Consider the following 20,624-nt stretch of genomic DNA (forward strand, 5'->3'; position numbering starts at 1 on the left):
GCAACATGCCCTTTCGACCTCCACATTCTCACCACCTGTTTCTCTGTTGGATTACCAATAAATAGCGTGGGCTCCCAGAGCTCGGGGCCTTTGCAGCCTCCATACTCTAGCGATGGCCTCCTGATCCCACTTTACTTCTCAAACTGTCTTTTTCTCAATACTTTGACTCCGCCGGACTTCGTCACCCCCACGACCTGGTGTTGGGTCTGATCACCCCAATAACTCCCAAGAATAATTCTCCAGGTCTTTTAGCCTTCCACATCTATAGGCAAAGCAGGCTCTAGTGGCAAGATAAACACCTCCAGCAAAGAGACAAAGCTGCTGGCAGATAGAAGTTGAGTGACCTGAACAGAAAGGGTGCGGCCACAAAGATATATGGGTTATTGGCAGAATCATTTATGATAAAAAGCACTATCTCATTTGTCCTCACAGCAGCTCTGCAGGTATTCTATATTATTTATACTTGTCTTGGTAAAGAAAACAGATTTAGAAATCCTAGGCATATTTTCCAAAGTCACAGAGTTGATAAGTGGAAAAGTTGCGTTATTAAACTCAGGTGTGAATGATTTTAAAGTCTATGCATTTAATGCACTACGGGAGCTGTCAAATAATATATTCAGATTCTTCAATTCAGTGTGGCAGCAGCTGTAGTTCTATCCAGTTGTGACAGAACGGTTTTCACATTGGGACTCATTGCAGATTATTTGGAGTTGATTAATTACTCTGACCCTGTCTACACTATAGAACCACACTGCAAACTATGTGGGCCTACCATTGAAGATTTTGCCTAACAGGAGTCCAGAAAAAGGTGTGCCTAGAAAACCAGCCAAAGCATAAAATACAGGATATAGAATATGTTTGAAGCAAATTACTTCTCCTTTTTATTAATACTTCTTTTGTTTTGCCATAGGCTACATCTGCATCATGGGGACAAATGGAAGATAAGACTCTGATCAGAAGTTAAAAACAGCTGTGTGGTTGAGCCAAACTTACAAGGTAGGACTAAGATATACAAAAAAGATCATAGGTGAAGACAAGGTTCACCAACAAAGGGAGAATTTGTAGGAACTAGTGAACCAGAAGTAAGTTCAGTAATTGAAGCAAGTTATGTTCAGCAATTAAGGCAGGGACTAACAATAGAGACAATTTAAGTAAGTGAGTAGAGAGACTGGATGGGGAACAGATGCTGAAGCAGTCCCCTGATGTCTGGAAATATTGTTTGACCTCACATCTCTCCAATCCCTGCTTTACACTCTCTGCTCTGACTTTATTAAACCTTTTGAAGATTTGCCAGCATAGTGTATTCTCTCTTACCTCTGAATCTCTGAATATATTAATTACTTTACCTGGAAAACACTTCTTTCTACAACTAATAACAAAACCAATGATAAAATGTTGGGTGCTTTTCTCCTGATATTAGGAACAAGGTAAGATGTCCACTATTATCTCTTCCATTTAATCATATAATGGAAGTTCTAGTCAGTGAATAAAGCAAATAAATAAATATATAGCATAAAGTTTAGAAAAAAAGGAATACTAGCTTTATTTGAAGATATTATGATTGTTTATAACATAAACACATACTAAAATAATTACTACAACTAATAAGTAAATTTAGCAAGTTTGAATTTTCAATATTAAAAAGTCAATTACATCGCTTGCATGCCTGGAATACAGCCCACTTCATCATAGTGTATTAACTGTTTAATGTGCTGCTGTATTCAATTTGCTAGTATTCTGTTGAGGATTTTTGCATCTATGTTCATGAGGGATATTGGTCTGAAGTTTTCTTTTTTTGTTATGTCTGTTAGATTTTGATATCACACTGATGCTGGCTTCATTAAATGAATTAAGGAGGAGCCCCTCCTCCTCAGTTTCTTTTTGGAATTGTAAAATAAGATGGGTATCAGTTCTTGTAGAATTTGACTGTGAATCTACCTGATCCTGAGCTTTTTGTGGTTGGTTCTTTATTACTGATTTAATTGTGGAAGTTGATGTTGATCTAGTCAGTGTTTCAATCTCTTCCCGATTCAATCTTGGGAGATGATGCGCTTCCAGTAATTTATCTATTTAATGCAAATGTTTTGATTTGGGGGCATAGAGTTGTTCATAGTAGTCTCTAAGGATCTTTTACGTTTCTGTGGAATTAGCTGTAATATCACCTTTGTTGTTTCTGCTTATTTGAATTTTCTCTTTGTTAATCTCACTAGGGGTCTATCAATCTTATTTATTTTTTGAAGAACAAAGTCTTTCATTTGTCCATTTAATGTATTTTTGTATCTCAATTTCATTAAGTTATTGTCTAATTTTAGTTTTTTTTCTTCTACTTGCTTTGGGATTGGTTTGTTCTTTTATCCAAATTTCTTTAGATGCAAAGTTAGATTGTTAATTCAACATCTTTCTAGCTTCAAGATGAAGTCATTTAGGGACATAAACTTTCCTCCTAACACTTACTTTAGCTGCATCCCAGAGGTTTCGATGGTTGTGTTGCTATTTCATTACTTTCAAATAATTTTTTATTTGTACCTTTATTTTGATATTCACCAAGGAATTATTCAGTAGTAAGTTGTTTAATTTCCATATATTTGTGTAGTTCTGAGAGATCTTCTTGGTATTGATTTCTATTTTTATTACACTGTGGTCTAAGAATGTGCTTGGTATAATTTTAGTTTTTTGAATTTATTGAATCTTGCTTTATGACCAAGCACATGGTCAATCTTAGAATATGTTCCATGTGCTTATGAGAAGAATGTATATATGGTAGGTGTTTGGTGGAATGTTATGGAGATGACTATTAGGTTCAATTTGTTACGTGTTGAGTTTAAGTCCAGAGTCTCTTTGTTAGTTTTTACCTCAATGATGTGCCTAACACTGTCAGTGGAATGTTAAAGTCTCTCACCATTATTGTGTAGTTGTCTGAGTCTTTTTGTAGGCCAAGAAGAAGTTGTTTTAGTAATGTGGCTGCTCTAATGTTGGGTGCATATATATTTAGTATAGTTAAGGCTTCTTGTTGGGCTTGCAACAAGAATCCTTTATCATTATGTACTAATCTTCATTGTGTTTTTAAAATTTTCATTAGCTTTTAGCCTGTTTTATCTGATATAAGAATAGTTACCCTGCACCCTTTTGTTTTCCATTTGCGTAATAGATTTTACTCCACCCATTTACTTGTAGCTTGTGCATGTCATTCCATATGAGATGGGTCCCTTGAAGGTAACAGATGGTTTGGTCATGTCTTTTTATCTAGCCTGCCACTCTATGGCTTTTAAGTGGGGGAATTTAGCCCATTTATTTTAAAAGTTATTGTTGATATGTGCAGTTTCATTCCAGTCATCATGTTGTTAGCTGGTTGTTACATAGACATGATTGTGTAACTGCTTTATAGTGCCTGTGGGGTATGTGCTTAAGTGTGCCTTTGCAGTCACAGGTGTCATTCTTTCAAATCCACATTTAGCACTCCATTAAGGACCTCATGTAAGGCTGGTCTAGTTGAAATGTATTGCCTCAGCATTTCCTTGTCTGAGAAGGATTTTATTTCTCCTTCACTTATGAAGCTTAGTTTGGCAGGTTATAAAATTTTTGGTTGGAATTTCTTTTTTAAGAACACTAAAAATAGGCCCCAGATCACTTCTGCCTTGTAAGGTATCTCCTGGGAGGTCTTCTGCTAGCCTGATGGGGTTCTCTCTAGCCCCCTTCTCTCTAGCTGCCTTTAAGATTATTTTTTTGTGTTGACTTTCATGAAACTGATGACTATGTGCCTTGGAGTCATTTTGTATAGCATTTGGCTGGGATTCTCTGTATTTCTTTAATTTGCATGTTTACCTCTCTAGCAAGATTGGGGTAATTTTCATGAACTATATTCTCAAGTATATTTTTCAAGTTGCGTATTCTCTTTTCATTACTGTCAGGAATGGTGATGAGTCATAAATTTGGTTTATTTATGTAATCCCATATTTCTTGGAGGTTTTGCTAATGTTTCTTAATTCTTTTTTTTTGTCTGACTATGTTGCATTGAAAAATTGGTCTTTGAGCTCTGCGATTCTTTTCTCAGCTTGTTCTATTCTGTTGTTAATATTTCTGATTGTATTATGAAATTTTTGTAGTGAATATTTTACCTCAAAAGTTCAATTTGAGTCTTTCTTAAAATGAGTGTTTTGTCTTTCAGCTTTGAATAACTGTACAGAATTGCTTGGCTTCCTTAGATTGAGTTTCAACTTTCTCCTTCATCTCAATGGGCTTTTTGCCATCCAGATTCTGAATTCCATGTCTGTCATTTCAGACAATTCAGACTAGTTAAAAAAGCATTGTTTGGGGAGCTACTGAGCTCTGTCAGAGGTAAAGGGACGTTCTAGCTTTTTGAGTTGCCAGAGTTTTTGTGCTGATTCTTTCTTATCTGGGATGGCTTGTGTACCTTAGATTGTGGTATAAATTGAGTATAGTCAGTTGGCTTCATTTCTAGAAGTTTTCAGAGAGCAAAGGCTCTGTTCAGGGTCTTCCTTGTTGAATTCTTGCTCCTGGTTTCTCAGAGGGGCAAATTAGCCCTGCTTTTTGTGTAATTTCGGCTGCGATCCAGTGGATGGTAGTTGAGAGCAATGGGCTATAGCTAGACTGGTAGCCAAGAGGTTCTTTTGTTTATCTTCCCCTTTGCAGCTGTGTTCTGTGGTACAAAGGGGAGATAGGTGACCTGTTAAGTAGGTTTGTTCATGGACCTTGTGGAAGCTACCTGAGATCACTGGCACTGTTCCCATGATTTATTGTCATTGTTAGGTCTTTTGGGCCATGGGTCCCATAGGAAGAGGTCTGGTAGGGAGATAGGCCACAATCTTACTAGACTAACCCCATGAAGGGAGGCATGCCAGGATGCCACACCAGCCTGTGAAGCTGTGCTATTCAGGCTTTTCAGTTTTCTGAGTGTGAGATCCTCATTCATTTCAGTGAGGAGCCAGATCCTAGCTCAGCACTCCTGAGCCACAGGCCACAGCCCTGGGGTTCCTCCTTCAGCTGCAAAGAGTTGGGTTCCCCGTGCAGTGGGAGATCCAAATGCATTGAGGTGTAGCAAAGCACGCAGGCTGGGAAGCGGAGGCTGTAGTGTGTAAATGCTCCTAAGGGGTGGATGTACTGTGTACATGCTCGTAAGGCAGGATCCCTAAGAGGGGCTGCAATGAGAGAGCCAATGATGTACTGTGTACATGCTCTTAAGGGGAGGCCAGGCAGGATCCCTAAGAGGGGCTGGTGGGCAGGCAGGCCTGCAGGACAGATGCCCAGTCCCATGGGGAAACAGGCTAGCTTTTTCCCTATGGTTCGCTGGGCCCAGAGCCTCTCAGAATGAGAGGAGAAGTACTGGGGTGTGTTTCACTAGAGCTGACCTGCACTCAAAGGTCCCTGGCTCTGTGCCTGCTGCAGCTCCACCTCTGTCTAATCTCTTGGGAATTCTCTCTGCCAGCTCATACATCCACGGGACTATGAGGCCCCCTGCAGCTAGGATCCCAGAGGCCCTACAGTGAGAGTGAGCAGTCCCCCAAACCCTTCGCTCACCCCTTCTCCAAGTGCTGTCTGGAGCCAAGAACTGGCTGTAGGATTCAGGCACCGATTCTAAATTTTATATGTGCATACAGATTTTCCAGAAGACCTGAAACAGTGAAAAAGAGCAAAATTGAAGAACTGGCACCTGATTTCAAGATTTAATAAAAACATACAAAAATCAAGGCTCTGTTAATGATATAAAGATAGACCTATCAATCTATAGAGAAAAAAATAGACTCCAAACCTAGAGTCACATATACATGGTCAAATAATTTCCAACTAAGGTATCTAGGTAACTTAATGGGAAACAGAACATCTTTTTCACAAATTATGTTGAAATAATAATCTTAATGGCAGAAATTAGAACTGTAAAATGTCTAGAGGAAAAAAATAGAAAATATTTATGGCATTGGCGAAAGCAAAGACTTCTTAGATGGGGCCACCGACACAGAGATCATAAACTGAAAGCAAAAAAAATGCATAAATCCTGCCTTATTAAAATAAAAAACTCTTACAGAAACACTGTGAGGAAACAAAAATGACAATTCAGTTTAGAAGAAAATATTTACAAAATATATATCCGACATGGATTTTCTATACAGAATATCTGTATGTGTGTGTGTATATATATTATATTAAACATACATGTGTATGTGTGTGTGTATATATATATACGTTTTACCACTCAGTAAGGCATGCCAAACATATGAAAAACAAACATAGACAAACAACCAAATTAAAAATGTGCAAAATATGTGAACAGACCCTCTGCAAATTAGGACATATGAATGAACAGTTAGCATATAAGCACATATTCTAAATCAGTAGTTATCAGAAAAATGCAAATTCAAACTGACTGGAAATTTCTAGTGTTTATCAAAACTTGGAGCAACTGCAATTATCATACATCATTGGTGAGAATATAAGATAATATCATTAGCTTCTTAAAATTTTAAGATATATCTACACCACAATCTAGGCTTTCCAGCTATTCTTAGCTATTTACCAAGAGAAATGAGAACATATCTCTCTCTCTCTCTCTCTCTCTCTCTCTATATATATATATATATATAAAGACATGTATTAATATTCTTTACAGTTTTATTTACAATAGCCCAAAGCTAGAAATTACTCAGATGTCCATCAAAAGGTGAATGGTAAATTCAACTTGGTTTGTTCATACAATTGTCTACTACTCAACAATAGAACGGAAAGAAAATACTGATACAAAAACACAGATGAACCTCAAAATAATGATGCAATATGAAAGAAGTCACACCTAAAAGAATATATACTATACATTTTCACTTGCATAAATTTTAAAAAATGAAAAATATTATAATTTATGGTGACAAAATGCAGATTAGTGGTTTCTTGGGGCTGGAATGGGGAAACAACTGGATTTCAAAGTGGAATGAGGAATCTTTTGTAGATGATGCAATTGTAGTGTATCTTGATTGTAGTGGTAGTTTCATGAGTATATACAAATGTCAAAATTCGTCATGTCATGTACCTTAAGTGGATGTAATTCCTTATATGTAATTTTTATTAAAAAACTTGTTTAACTCTCAATGAAATTTTTTATTTTCAATTCAGCGAAATTATTTTTGTAATAACAAAGGTATTTTGAAAGTGTCCACTTTGAAATCATAAGATATGTCATTACTTGGCATTATCAAGGTCTAATCTATTTAGAATAAACCTTCATATTATTAGTAGAAAGAGTAATACTCTGCTCAAATGGTTTACTGTATCACACATAAACACAAAACAAAAATCTCTCAAGCACCTTCCTAAATAATAGTCTAACAACAAAAAATTGTATTATATAAATATAGTGTGTTATACTGAAATAACACTATTAAATTTGCTGTACTCTTAATATCTATGCAATTATAATTATCATACTAGGGTTGCTAAAGTTAATAAATACTTGTTAACTGCTAAAGGCAATTTTTCAACATTCTGCCTGACAGTACCCTGTAGCTATGGCAGTACAGATTTTGCAGCATTAAAACCTCTGCTATAAAGAGCTGCTGAGCATGTCATTTCACTAATAATTAATTTTTTTCCTTCATTTTCAGAATCTTTTAGGTTGAAGAAACATTTGCTAATAAATTCATGACACCATAGGTAGAAATATTTTTGTATGTTTAGTTATCATACTGACATCCTTTTACACTTTAAATAACTCCATGTATAATGTCTTATGTCTCTAGGAGATCTACGTTTTAAAAACATAATTTTTCTCAGTGTAAGAAAGTCAATTCTTGATTTTTATAATTTTTTTAAGTAGCACTTGATTACCTTCTATTCACCACTTTTAAAGAAATAATTTCTGAATTTTCTCCTTCTTCCAATAGTTTAAATGTGAGAACTGTCAATATTTAATTAATTCATTCACCTTATAACTTTTTGGTTTACTCTTCTCCTGTGTCATCTCACAATTTATAATGATAATAGAAATAATTACACATGTTACAATAATTACACATATTTTAACTTTATATCCATGTTTTTATTTGAGTTAATTTATTAAATTTTGTACATAATATTCAGTTCAATTTAAAGAGATTTAAGACACAGTTTATGCTGCAAAGTATTCTGCTAAGGAGAAACCAAGACAAAATTATTTATGCAAAAGATATATTGGGGGAAATATTTTTGAAGATAAGGGAGGGAAGCTCGAAAACACAAGAGGAGCCTTCAGATCATCGTATATATCTGACAATTTTGAAGAAGAAAGAAAAGGAAGAAAAACTGAATAGAAAGGATCACAGTCTGCTCCACAGTTCTAAGAAAGTTTGGCCAGGCAAATGGATAGTTCTTGAGTCAGAGTTACATGTCAAAAGTATCCTACATTTGCAGGAATGTCCAGAATTGGTATCGCTAACACGCTCAGTCCTTGAAGGATGATCCTGGCACAAATGCCATTCTTAATTTACATGGGAATCTTTTGGAGCTCTCAGTCAATGAAACTACTCAAGTAGATCTAAAGAGTGCATTTTCATGACCACTGTTTTTATCTCTTGAACTACATAGATTATCTCCACATATTCTAGCGCAAAGCTCCCAGATGATTTCTGTTGGCCTCTTAGGGGGAAACTTGGAAAAGGGAGAGGAGAAAGTAATAGGGCAAATAGTTTTCATCACTGCTATTGCTCTCAGGGTACAAATTATTCTCATTTTCTCCAATCAATGGATTCTAGATCTAAAAATTGGAAAAAGCCCATAATTGTGTGCTGGAGCTATCATCCTCAAAGTCTCCTGTTTTATCATTCTTCTCTTTTTCTCGTTGTAGATATTAAGTATGACCTTAGCTGGCTGCTCATTTATTTTGCCCCTAGGGAGGACATGCTCTATTAATCATTTCCACAATTTCTTGCAGATCAAGGCCCCTGAGCTTCTTCTTAACATTGCTGATAATTGAGGCCTCCAGGCTTCTGGCCTTTAAGCGCTTCCATGTGACCTCTATTACATGGGGTCCCACAATTTCACTGGATATAAATGAGCCCAACGATGAGCCACCTCTCCTGCTGTGAGCACTGGTCTACACTTGAGAGTTACCACTAAACATTCTTTTTTTTTTTTTTTTTTTTTTTTTTTTTGATGCTGATCCTCCTTCAACAGTGCACTCCTGATGGCTTCAGTGAAGCGTGTGTTCTTTGAACTCTTCAATGGAATATACTACTCTGGTGCATCTTCTCTTCTTGCATAATGTACTCATTCCAGCATGGTCACTCAGCCTCTTCATTTCTCCTTTTAGAGTATGCCAGTGTGATTCAGGCACTACTTCACTCATTGTTGGCCAGTTCTCCAGGCTTTTAAGATGCACTCAAGGAAAAATATTTCTCTATTCCTTGAGGTTTTACCAGGATGTTTAAATCCTGTATGCTGAGACATGCACAAAAGTCAATGGATTCTGGCTACTTCTGGCCCACTTAATTAAACACCCACAAAATCCAAACCTAGGATACTTTCCTGGTTCTGCCAAAGCATGCAAACTAATTTCTTCAGTTCCTTTGTTGTATATCGTATTTCTTCTCTAATTACAGCCAGCCCTGCTCCTGGCCAGGGTATGCTGGGCAGGGGGTGGCCCCTGGCCAGATCATCCTGGTTGCAGGGGGTGGGGAGATCTGGGCAGCTTCTGAGGGAGACATCTGTTACTTTTCAGTGGAGAGATTTCTGCAGAGGGGTCTCTCAGCAGAGAGTGGCACTAGTGATTATTAGGGAAGGGTTGCCAGCCTCTCCGAGCTGAGATGTCAAGGAGATCTGCTGAGATAACATCATCGGGGTTCCAACCAGATATTTGTATGTTTCAGGGTCCCTGGTTTTCCCAAACAGAGTCCTGAGCTTATAGTAAAAGATCTACCCTGGCTGAACATTTATACAAATCTCTAGAGCTCTGTGACTCTATTAGATCCTTGATCTGCTGCTCACCTGTTCTGGCTTTTCTACTTCGGGAAATAAAGAGTTATTTTAAGCTGTTAAAGAGCTCCTCTGGCTCTGGCATTTAGGTCTTGACTTCTTTTTAAAGACTTCAGTCTCCTATCAAAACAATTTAGCAGTAACCAGATAACTCTTTTGCCTTTGTCTGTATTGCTGTCTTCATATATTTTACCTGTAGGATTCATCAAATGTATGTCATTCTTCTCCACATCACCAGCAGTGACTGCAATTGCTCTGTCACCTTGTTTCAGGGGCTATATGACTCAGGATGGTGCCCTCTTTGCATGGGGATTGGTATGTGAGCAAGTCACCAAAACCCATCTTGTTGCCTATCTTCCTGTGTCACTCTTGGATCCCCTCATTTTACTTCAGGTCCTCTGAAAAGCCAATGATAAGATGAAATTGTACAGGCAAGAACTATATTGAGAAAAAGGCTCATGAGGAATAAAGGGGAGCAAGGATGAGAAGGAGGGGAAAACCTTTACACCTTACTGCAGTGCTGATAGCTTTGAAGGAAAGGTGAGGTGAAGGAGGATTGTGTAGGAAGAATCTCAGTCTGCAGCACAGTTCTGAGAAAGTTTCAGAGGAGGGCAGAATGTAGTTCTCCAGCTTGTTTCCTATCAGAAGAGTTCCCCATCTTTCAGGAACAAACGTCTCTTAGTAGCTCTGCCCAGTCAATGGTTGGGAGCAGAAGGTGGGAAGCATAGCCATTGCATGGGCACATTGATAAATCTAGGAGGGCAGCCGGTGGAGCCTTCAAATATTCTCCCTGCAGTAGAAGATCTGAGTGACACATTTTCATGGCCATCACATAGAGGAAGTAATTTATGCAAATAAAGTTTCAACTATACAGTGAAGAACCCTAAGGGAGGTACAGATGAAATGAAATGTCAGTTTAGAGAAGTAGGAATTATTTGATGATAGATCTGTGGGGAAGCAATAGTTTGGAAGGAAGTGAAGTCTACAGAATATTTCATGCACTGGAAATGGGACTTAATGTAAAAAGGGATGGGATTCAATGTGGAAGAAAAGAGTGAACAGGCATTCCAATGGGAGGGAACGGTCAAAGCAAAACCTTAGTTTCTTTGGGAAATGGCCAGAAATAGGGCTTGAACTGTATGAAGTGGCATCCCAGAGGATATGCATGAAAGAGAAGTTGTGAGTAAAATTTTTCATCTATTATTCATTCTGGGCTCTGAGAACACTTCCTATAGCACTCTATCACTTTAATTTTTGAGACTGTTCTTTCAACCAATCTTCTACTGTCAACAGTTTCAGATAAAAAATCTGATTAAGGTATTTAAACTCTTGCACCTAAGGCAATACCTAACAATAAATAACATTCAATAAATATGCGCTGACTGAATAAATGATTACATATTAATGAGGATAAATGGTGTAGGAAGACAGACTCAGTTTGTCCTTATTTGGTTGTTGCTACAATTTTTTTTATTTTTTTCTCTGTATCAGTCAGTTCAATACTGAATTAAAGTTATTTAGATAAAAATATTCCAAGTAAATCTTCATCATAACTAATATTCCTAACTTTGAACTCAAAAAGTAATGACTCATTTTCATTTTAATTCACTTCCTCTCATTACTGTACTGATGTCTATTAAATTAAAATCTTAGCTACTTCTTAAGTTTATATTTGATTTAAAATGTAATATTCTTTTACTGATTATAAATGTAACACACTGAATTAAATGAAATCACCATAATATCACTAAGGAAAAATAATCATTAATATTTTAATGAAATTTCTTTTAATATTTTATTGAAAAAATTCTTAGTCTCTAATGACTTAATTAGTTCAAATGTACTTTTCATTATATTAAAAATATAGCACAAGCAGGCAGACACTATATTAAATATGTATGATACTTTTTCTAAAATTAATAAAAGGTAAATTATTGCATTTCCTTAAGTAACCTGTACAGTTCCTCCATTTTTATAAACAGATGTATGTCAGCTTTAATATTTCATTATTCATATTGCCTTTTAAGGAACCTCAGAAACAAATATGATGCCCGAATTATAGCATCTTCTGTTCCTCATTATTGAATTTTTACCTAATTAGCCTTATTATAAAAGCCTATTCCTTTCTGAAGGTTAAATAATAGAATAAAGGATCTTTAATATGTTCAGTTTCCATTTGCCCAGGACTCATCCTGGAATAGCACTATGCTAGTATCTATACAATTTCAAATGGAAAAGCAAAACAGAGACTCTTAGCAAGTCTTCACAGTGTTAAGAAATATTTAGCTATTCTAATTTTTACACATAATACATTTTATTAAATTATCTGGTTTTAGTATTTTCAGGTTAGTGTTAGTCACAAAAGCACATAGCTTTAACTGTTACAGTTAACTCTTTAACTCTTTTTATAAAAAGTATTGAATTATCTCTGTCTCTGTATTGACTTTAATGAATTGTTAACATTTATTGAGTCTCCAGATCCACCATTAAAGCAATATCATTTAAATCAAGGACGTGGAAGATACTCTTGACTTTTGTGGTTAATCCATTGAGAGGAAACATAATTAACACAACTGTGGAATACAGTTTCCTAAGTATCATTAAAAAAGAACATGGCATTTGAGCTTATAAAGTGACTTCTGTTCACATCAGTCAGAAAGCTCAAAGTTTAGTTGAAAGAATGCAAACAATTGTTTTAGATGTTTTCTCAAAACTATACAATCTGAACAATAGAGAACATTAAATTTTAGAATTAAGAAAGATCTTGGAGATATTTCAGTATTTGATGCCAAATACATTTTATCTCAAGTGACAAATCTACTTCACTGTTAGAGACCAGGTGAAATTCTATGTTAAAAATGATTTTAAAGTTGATACTGACTTCAGTGGAGGAAAAACTATAGTATAGTTGTATAGCAAAACCGTGTATATATAGTAAATAGAAATAACTAGATACCGGCTGGGTATTTGACAGTTTTAATTTAATTCCCTTTAAACTTTGAAGTAGAGAAAATTTGAACTTTCCAATGTCATGCAAATGGACCAAAGATAAAATTTAGGCCTCTCAATTCCCAGATTACTGTTTTTTCTTTCCTGTATTTCCTTCTGATAACTTTCTGTCAAACTAATTGGATAAACTGCTTGCTTAAAACACCTATGTGTAAGGGAAGTGGCGTTTTTAACTATTAATTTATGTGATTAGGAATCCAAGGCTAAGGTTTCCATAAATGCACTTATGAAACTTAAGTGTTCGATAAATTAATGATGACATAATTAAATTAAATATTATAGCGTTGAATTTTTTGTGACTTATCTAAACTTAATATTTTTGAGTATTAAAACTAGGAAAAGTTTAAAATAATTTGTTGTTTAAGGCCTTAAAATATTTTATAATTATTGATGACTAATTGGCGAGTTCAACTAAATCTATATATCAGTGAATAATGAATAAGTTGTTAAAAACTTTACTTTAAAAATGTATTTCAAACTAATCAAGATATTTTAGCTTTATTGATGTCTATAGAGGCTAGTAAGACATTTGCTATACTATTGTATTAGTCCATTTTCATATTGCTATGAAGAAATACCCAAGGATGGGTATTTATAAGGAAAAAGAGGTTTAATGGACTCAGTTTTACATGGCTGGGGAGGCCTCACAATCATGGTGGAAGGTGAAGGAAGAGCAAAGGGACATCTTACATGGTGGCATACAAGAGAGTGTGTGCAGGGGAACTGACCTCTTATAAAGCCATCAGAACTTGTGTGACTTATTCACTATCCAGAGAACAGCATGGGAAAAACCCTCCTTCATGATTCAATTAGCTCTGACCAGATCCCTCCCACGACACATGGGGATTACGGAAACTACAATTTGAGATAAGATTTGGGTGGGGACACAGTCAAACCATATCAACCATGTTTATAATGACTCACTGTAACATTAAAATTTTGGCACATCAATTTTTATTGACCTTGTTATGTCAAAGCACTGCTTGTATTACTCAGCATTTTGAAATGGATTGAAAATTTAAAACTGCTATTGTTGTACTTTTCAATTGTTCTGTTTATAAATGAAGAGATATTATTAGGAAAGCCAATGTTTTTGGTATACCTTGAAGTCAGTTTTTCAGAGGAATCAGCAAATGCACTCCTTTTTGTTACTATGTATTTTCTATAATATGAACACGTTATCTGGGAATTATTTTCACTCCAAATCAACACTCATCTACTTGAGGACAGAAGTCACATCTTTTTGAAAGTTCATGGCCCATAATAAGGTTAATTAATGACTAGTAATTGAACAAGAGAGAGACAATTTTTTAAAATTACATCTTTCTTTCTTTCTCGCTCTCTTTTCCCCTTCCCTCCCCTCCCCTCCCCTTCTCTCTCTTCTTTCTTTTCTTTCTTTCTCTTTCTTTCTCTTTTTTTCTTTCCCTTTTTTTCCCTTTCTTTCTTCTTTCTTTTATTCTTTCTTTCTTTTTCTTTCTCTCTTTCTTTGTTTTTTCTCTCTCTCTCTTTCTTCCTCTCTTCCTTTCTCTTTTTTTCTCCTTCCTTCCTTCCTTCCATCCTCCCTCCCTCCCTCCCTCCCTTCCTTCCACCTTGCAGTGTAAACCTATGTGCTTTTATTTTACTCAACAGGTTAGTAGGTTTATTAATTCTTAAGGTCATATTGTCTCAGATTTGGCCACTGAAAATTCTGGGTCATCATGTCTATGCCTTTTTTTTTAGTACTTCTTTAATTTTTAGTACTCTTTTAATAATTTTTAGAACTCCTTTAATTTCTAACATGACAATATATTCATCTTGTATTTTCCTTGTGTTTGCCTTGAAATTAATCATTTTTCAAAATAATTAATGACCCTTAAGAATGGTATTTAGAAATTAATATGTGGGCTACGTATTTTTAACCTAAAATAAATTATATCCACAATTCTGGGTGGAAACTCAGAATTTTATAGCAGAAAAAAATAAAAAGTATAGATTAATTGTCTGAAGTCTTAAAAATAGTCAATGGCATATGAATGATGTGAATCTTCATCTGATTTCAGGTGATTGTTACATTAAATCACAACTGTTTCCATTGCCATATTTCACAGTAAAGTTTGTTCATTCATTTAAATATGTTTCATTGAACAACTTCAGGCATTCTTCTAAACAGAAGAAATAAATCAAATAGAAATTCCTGCATTTATAAAACTTATTTTCCAATAAAGGAACACAGTTCATAAAAAAATGGTGAAAATTGCAAAAAGAGAAACCCCCATAAAACAAAAACAGAATGAGGAGTAGAATATATTATGTAGGATGTGAAGTATACCAGATGTAATTTTAAAGAGACTGGTCCAGGAAGGTATCACTAAGAGGTTTTCATTTATGTAAAGTCTGAAACTGCTAAGGGAAATGCCAGGTGGATATTTGGGGCTAGAGCATTCCAGATAGGGAAATAGCATGTGCTAGGCACTGACGTTGAACATGCCTGGTGTGATTAAGGAAACCACTGTGGCTAGAATGATGTGGGAATGGAAGAAAATAGTACAACAGGAGGTTGGAAATGTTCTTGTGTTCCTCTTGAGAAAAATATAATAAAAGGTCTTTTACACAGATACAAAAAACAAATTATACTTAAGACAGCAAATTAATACTATGTTTTATGAGAAGGTTACAACATTTTTGTTCTAAAGTTAGAAACCAAAATCAAATTTAAAATAAATACGTTTTAAAGTTGTGAAAGGCTAAATAAATGAGCACAGGGCCTTGTACATGGTGGTCACTTGGCCTGAATTTTGGCCACAGAATGTTTGAGAATAAAAGGGGCACAGACAACATAAGCCACTTAAAAGAACAAAAGTTAGCATTAAGAAATAAATGAATACCTAGTAGAAGACTAAAAGAATACAGTAGTAATTTGTAGAGTTTTGATTTATTTTCTTACTCTCTTTTTCTATGTAGTTTTATTTAAGTAAATGTGCACTGATATCTTCTTAGAGCCTATGAAAAACAAAACATAGAATTTAAGAGAAAATCAGAAGCCATCTCGAATGAGATTTGTTGGCTAGCTGTTCTGACAGTAAGACAAAAACACTATGCTTGGTGCTGCACTTATTCTATTTCCCAGAAACATTTGCAGGAGTCCCTTACTCATCACTTCAAATAGGCTAGCCAGGAAAATTACATTCTTACACTAATTTGGATGATGAATTGAAATCACTTATATTTTATTATTCATTTGTTACTGTGGCATGGCTTAGTATCATTTAGCACTATTTTCCTGACTTTTCTCCCTGAGCATATGTAGGTGTTTCATTTTCATTTTTACCTTTTCCTTTTTTTCTGCTATCACTTATTGGAAAACACAGAGAATGAACATTATAATAAATATATGTAGAGTTACAAATAATCCATATGCTTTAAATATTCTTTTAATTTAAATCTCATTGTATCATTTTTTATTTCTCCTTGGAAATAAATGAAAGCTCTGAAGGGCTCTGCCTTCTCAATTTATTTTTTTGAAAAAACATAGCTGTGTTTTCGTAAACGATTACAAAAGATTCTATTTGTTATAAAAACGTGATATTTTAAAGAATTGGGGCAAATAAAACTAAATTTCTACTATGTGCTAATACTATCTCATATATTTTTATATTACCTCTTTCTCCCTTTGTCTCTTTCTCCTTGATAGTGTAGTCAAGATACCCTGGATAATTTTTCATGATTAAAAAAAGCCTATTCTATTTTATGATAATTCAAATACATTTTTAACACTAAATATAAAATTTCCTCTTTCAAAATAAGAAAAAATATAAGCTTTATATCTGTGTAGCTCATTTTAGACGAGGTAGTGTGCCTTTAAGGCACCTAATCCAGAGATGTAAATACAGACATATGGTAACCTTTTCTGAATAAGAAATATTAAAATGTAGTGGTTTTCAGCCAGAGAGAAAAGGTTCCCAACAATATTATAAGAGGCTGGAGTCTCTGGAGAAAGATGACTTCTGTGAACTTCCTGCTTCCTGGTACAGTTCTAACTAGTTTGGGATTTATGTGACATTAAATGCATTTTAATCATGGTTTTAGGTTCTGAGCAAATAGAGCAGACTTCCTTGCTCTCACAAAGCTTACATTATTGTGTATGTTTTTGGGTGTGTTCGAAGGGTGGAGGAGCAGACAGAAGGTGAGAATAAAATAGGTGGTAAATAATATTCATATAAAACAATAACAAATGAAATAATTGGAAGATACAAAATTATAGCTCATTGCATTGATTGTCATTTTATTTTTGAGCATAATTTTTCAGAACCTGCCACTTCTTTGCAACTGTAATTGAATAAATGCTCTATTCCTGCTGATCTCAGTCCCAGCCCTGAAAATGCAACCCAGGAAGAACACTACCTGACCTGTCTTTTTATCAAGCCGGCATTCAAATCTCTGAGTTCCTTCATAACTCAGTGAAGCTCAGCTCTGTTCCATCATAAATGATCTCTCTGGGAATTTTCTAACATATTGAGAAGATTGTAATACAAAACTACATTCAATAAGCAAAAGTGAATTTGTTCTTTCCTTTATAAACTGAAATTCCTTTTTTACAATTAGTACAATTTGTTGCCTCTAATCTTTGCAATGATAATTTCTTGCCTATTGAACATGAACTTCCTTTTATGCAAGCTTACTTATAATTAAACTCTGATTTTTATGATTGAGATATTTTGTCAATTATATTAAATCACAAATGTTAACTACAAATGGAACTACATCTAAAGAGCACATTCTTTCCATACTAGAGAGTAGATAAAGCTAATACAATAATTAAAAACCTATTTATTATTACTTCATCTGTGCTTGTTTATCAGTTTTTCTCATCACTGACTAGCATTGCCTATGAACTTACATTGTTATACTAAATAATTCTTAGTGGAGTCTGTCTTTAAAAGTTTGATTCCTGGTTTTACATATCTCACTTGTTATGAAACTGTTTTGTATACCAAATTATAACTTCCGATTAGAAAACTAAACAAAACAAAATTATGATTCATAAATGCTATTAGCATTTTAGATAAAAGAACACATTAACATTTGGTAAATATTCACTATGGTCAGTATATTGTTAAACAGTATAGAGTCAATTTCACGTTGTCTTTGTGTTGTTACGGTTTCTTTTATATAGTGAGCTTGAGGTGACAGCAGTTACTGTATATATGTTGATTGGTTATATTTCAGTTTTTAGTATAAGCACACTTTAAATAACACTACCTCTAAAAATGACCCAAAAGCTAATAATTCAGATTTTTGCAAAAATATATATGACAGAAGAAAGAAGAACATCTCACTAAAAAAATCAGCTGAGTGAACTATGATACTTATAATTTTTATATTAAACATGTTATTGCTTTCTGTCATGCATAAGATTTCTGACACAAATTTGATGTTTTTGCCCTTTGTATTTTTCAATATGCAATTTTTCTTTGACTTATTTTATAATACAAATTTTTTTACAAACATGTCAAACACATAAAAGGAAAAATAACTCTCCTTCCAAATGTACTCTTAACATAACAACACGTGTTTCTTTTCAACATATTATCTTCCAAGCTTTTGTCAAAAAAGAGAAACATATTTTCACAAGACATAATGTTGGCAATGGTTTAACTTTCTATTTGTTTTATTTCTTTATACATATTATTTCATATGTTGTTGACATTATGTATATTAGTCAGAGTTATTTTAAAAAACAGAAACAATAGATATGTAAGAGGAGATTTATTATGGGAATTGGGTCATGCAAGTAGGTCAAAAAATCTCACAACATGCCCTTTGCAACTCGAATAATCACATAAGCCACTGATGCAATTCAATCTGAGTCCAAAGGCTTGATTGCCATTGGGGCCCATGATATAACTCCCAGCCCCAAGAAGGCAGTGGGATGAGGGGAAACGGGTAAATCCCAGAATCTCAAGTCTAAAAGCCCAAGAACCAGGAGCTCAAATATTTGAAGGTTTAGAAGAGTGAGAACTCACCGTTACTTCATCTTTTTGTTCTATTCAATAGCTCTCAATGGATTGTATGGTGCCTGCCTGCAATGATGAGGGTAGACCTTTTTTACTTAGTATACTGATTCAAAGGCTTTCAGAAACACTCTTACAGACACTCCCAGAAATGTTTCATTATTATTATCTGGGCATCCCTTAGCCCAGTCAAGTTGATTCATAAGGTTAACTATTACCTTAGGTTATAAATATAATGGCTGAATGATCTTTCAACATAGTGTTAGAATAATTTATTTCACCATTATTTAAATGTAACCTATAATTATTTATTAGTTAAATAACACTAAAGTATCAAGTAGGCTATGATTTTTGTCTTTTCTCTTATGATTTCCTTAGGATAGATTCCTAGAGATGGAATTACAGTTATCCAGTAATTCAACTGGATTGAAGGATTCAACTAGGTGAAGGATTACAATTTATCCAATTTGGTGCATCCATGATCCATAAAATATTATTTGACAGATGAATAAATATATAGACACTCTCAATCTAAATAAGTAAGCACTATGATATCTTTTACAATTTATTTTTTACTCTAAAAATGATATGTGTTATCTTAACATCTAATTTTTATCACATTAAGGGGATTTTACTAATATGTTCAGAATAATCCTTAACAGCTACACAACAAAATTATATCTTTTGTTTTTGAATAGGCAATAAGATTTCTATTGCCTTAACATGATCATTCTATTTTCTCAATGACATTTTTAAGTAAAGTAAAATATATTTAAGAATTAGAGAAGTTGTAATTTCTAGTTTGTCTACTCCAGCACTTACCTAATAAATATTTTTCAGCATTTAATATTTTTCATACTCTATGGTAAATATTGGAGATACGAAAGGAAATGACATAAAGCTCATGATGTAGGGGTGAGGTAATAAAAAAGAAAAGTTCAAATTTCATTAGTGTAAATAGTCAGTAGATTGGGAGTGGAAAGCATTGAAACCTAATGAAAAAGTTTCTGATTATGCTGTTTAATATGGTGGCCACCAACCACAGTGGGTATATAAATTTAAATTCAAATAAATTAAACTAAAATAACATTTAAAATTCAATTGTTTCATTACATTAGACAACTTTCAAGTGCCATTAGACACATGTTACTAGGGTTTGTTGCATTGAAAAGTACAGATTATAGAAGATTTTCATCAACATAAAAATGTCTATCCTACATGTGGTCTAGTGTGTAGCAGGTGCAGGGATAAGGCAGGAAGTAGGATTGAAGCATACACAGCTGGACCGACACAGGCTCCTGCCTCCTCCTTTCACTTTCCTAGTTAGTTGCTGGAGCCTTTTCAAATGTAAGTATAAATGTATGTTTTTCCTTTTTATTTACTTTGACTTTCTCTGTTCCTCTCTATTTTATTTTTCTATTTAAAAAACTTTGATGAATTAAGCAAGTAAAATGTTATTTTCAAGTTGTAATAGTCTGCTTTACTAGAGGTGGAGACTTCTCCTCCTCTTTGATGAAGGAATCAAAATTTCTTTGATTTAGGTAACCTTTTGTATGAAACCTTGAGGTATTTTATATGTAAAACAAACAAGTGTCCAGGCATTGCTCTATGGGAAATGAGGAAAATTAAATTATTTCTGGTGAAGTAAATCTGTTTGTTCCATTGTACTGCACT

General features: G+C 34.4%; 1 long non-coding RNA gene across 3 annotated transcripts in view; it reads right to left on the reverse strand.

The window, feature by feature from the left end:
• Window positions 1-20,624, reverse strand: part of LOC129525386 (uncharacterized) — a 349,207-nt gene that overhangs the window by 295,204 nt on the left and 33,379 nt on the right. For 2 of the 3 annotated variants that reach the window (XR_010135455.1, XR_010135454.1), the window contains one exon: window positions 5,536-5,629. This is a non-coding gene — a long non-coding RNA (uncharacterized lncRNA). Of the gene's footprint in view, window positions 1-1,518; window positions 4,658-5,535; window positions 5,630-20,624 lie in introns of those variants that run through there. The other variant, XR_008669662.2, reaches the window with a different exon arrangement.

The sequence above is a fragment of the Gorilla gorilla genome, chromosome 9 (genome assembly GCF_029281585.2).
Source record: "Gorilla gorilla gorilla isolate KB3781 chromosome 9, NHGRI_mGorGor1-v2.1_pri, whole genome shotgun sequence".
Classification (NCBI taxonomy): Eukaryota; Metazoa; Chordata; class Mammalia; order Primates; family Hominidae; genus Gorilla; species Gorilla gorilla.